Source organism: Nansenia antarctica, assembly GCF_963989245.1.
Source record: "Nansenia antarctica genome assembly, chromosome: 2".
NCBI lineage: Eukaryota > Metazoa > Chordata > Actinopteri > Argentiniformes > Microstomatidae > Nansenia > Nansenia antarctica.
In genome coordinates, this window is record NC_137675.1 from 31,626,502 (window position 1) to 31,629,001 (window position 2,500).

At 51.7% G+C, this 2,500-nt stretch overlaps 1 pseudogene across 1 annotated transcript in view; it reads right to left on the reverse strand.

Annotated features, from left to right (window-relative positions):
* LOC308150121 (protein sidekick-1-like) overlaps positions 1 to 2,500 on the reverse strand; it is a 105,538-nt pseudogene that overhangs the window by 44,624 nt on the left and 58,414 nt on the right. The gene's annotated exons all lie outside the window — the stretch shown is intronic.

The window sequence follows — 2,500 nt, forward strand, 5'->3', positions numbered from 1 at the left end:
AAATAGAGGTGCCACGCTAAATGTCCTCCCCCCTGCAACACCGGCCACACATCACTCTGTCTGTCCTGCCTGCCTGTCCTCCCCCCCAGAGGACACACAGAACACTCTACTGACCCCTTCCACTCTGCTCTCCCTCTCTCTCCTTCTACCCCTCCCTCCTCTCGCCCTCTACGCCTCTCCTCTCCCTCTCTTTGTCCCTCTCTCTCTTTCTCCCTCTCTCCTCTCGCCCTCGACGGCCCTCTTCTCCCTCTCTTTGTTTCTCTCTCCACCTTCCGTCTCATTCTATCCCTCTCTCTCTCCCTCTCTCTTTCTCCTCTCTCCTCTCGCCCTCTACACCTCTCCTCTCCCTCTCTTTGTCCCTCTCCACACCTCCTCTTTACTCCTACCTCTCTCCCATCCATCTCCATCTCCCTCCTCTCCCTCTCTCCACACTCCCCTCCTCCCCTCCCCTCCTCTCCCCTCCTCCTCTCCTCTCCCCTCCTCCTCTCCCCTCCCTTCCTCCTCTCCTCCTCTCCCCTCCCTTCCTCCTCTCCCCTCCTCCTCTCCTCTCCCCTCCTCCTCTCCCCTCCCTTCCTCATCTCCCCTCCCTTCCTCCTCTCTTCTCCCCTCCTCCTCTCCTCTCCCCCCTCTCCTCTCCTCTCCTCTCCCCTCCCTTCCTCCTCTCCTCTCCCCTCCTCCTCTCCCCTCCTCCTCTCCTCCCCTCCCTTCCTCCTCTCCCCTCCCTTCCTCCTCTCCCCTCCTCCTCTCCTCCCCCCTCCTCCTCTCCCCTCCCCCCCTCCTCTCCCCTCCTCCTCTCCTCCCCACCCCTCCTCTCCCCTCTCGTGTTTTTAATCACTGTTAGACTCTCATTTGCACTTTGACTAAATGTGTCCTTGTGTGTGTGTGTGTGTGTGTGTGTGTGTGTGTGTTTGGTGTGTGTGTGTATGTTTGATGCGTGTGCGTGTGCGTATGTGTGTGTGTGTGTGTGTGCGTGTGTGTGAGCAAGTATCTGAGCAAAGAGGTCTTGCATCAGCAGCTCTAATAGCCCTGTTCCCTGAGGACTGACTTGGTGACTGATAGACACAAACACACACACACACACACACACACACACACACACACACACACACACACACACACACGCATTGAACTGCCCTTCATTTGAAAGGCAGAAAACAGAATCAGTTATTTTTCTCTTGTTCCTGCCTTCCCTTCCTTCCCTTGTGCGAAGGATCACATAGGTGTATTCTGTGTGTGTGTGTGTGTGTGTGTGTGTGTGTGTGTGCATAGGTGCCCAGTTTATGGGGGGCATTAGGGTTTTAGCCCTCCCAATGAGAGGAGCGGCTCAGAGACTGATCTGAGGCCTGTGGTGTAACCCTGCCTAATACACACTCAGACTGACCTGAGGTCTGTGGTTAATAAAAGCAGCTTCTTTCTCTCAGAGTTGGAGAGTGTTTTCATTACTAGAAGGATTTAGTCTGCTGTGACCTTCGCACTTGTTACCAGTCGACCAGGAAGATACCTACAGATAGCTACAGGAATGGTACACACACACACACACACACACACTCACACTCACACTCACACTCACACTCACACTCACACTCACACTCACACTCACACTCACACTCACACTCACACACACACACACACACACACACACACACGTTTCAGGAGATGCTCTGCAAACAAAGCAGGTATTGCTTGTCCCTTCAAAGACACAGGCTGCAGAGGGACAGAGATATTCGGCGCTCCTAATCCCTGTTAGGCACGGCGTCGCTCCGGACGGTGTTTTACTCTCTCGGAATGAATCCGAAATAATCCCTCCGCTTTACGGCTACAGGAGAACACGCAGCGGCGGTATTATCGATTTCCCTTCCCCACCGTGAAATGATCTTGTCTTCTAGATTATCTCAGGCTTTGTTGGGTTGTTGGTTGTTATTTGATTTGGTGTCGTTTTATCTCGATGTTCCCAGCGTGCCTTGCGTTTGAAAAAGGGATTGCGTTTCCCTAAGTGTATGGTCACGCCTCGGGTCTGGACAAACAAAATAACTGATAGAGATCCTTCCTCCGTCGTTTGTGTCTCTTTCTCTCTCCGAGCGCCGCTGCAGGTCCAAGAGAGTCAAAAAGAAAATTCGATCTTTGCACGAGTTCGATCACATTTCAGGACCCTCCTTTCATGACTTTTCCTAGATATGTGCGTTCTACCGCCCAGTATCCTTACATTTTTGACAACACCACATCAGGATAAGCTAGTATAAAGGTATTTTGGAGTTTTTCTGTGTAGGAGGCAGGCTAATTTACAAGAGACGCCATCTAGTGGTCTTTGTGTGTCAGTAACAGCTTCCTGTAAGAGTTTTGACCCCCGAGGAACATGGCCAACATGGTGCGGCTGTCCTAGTGTTAAGACCAAATGTTCCGACTTTTATTCTGGAAAAATGTATTTCAACACACTTGCTAGTCAAGCCACAATACTGCAACGCAATGGATTGGGTGAGTAATCGTCACTATTAACTAGTTA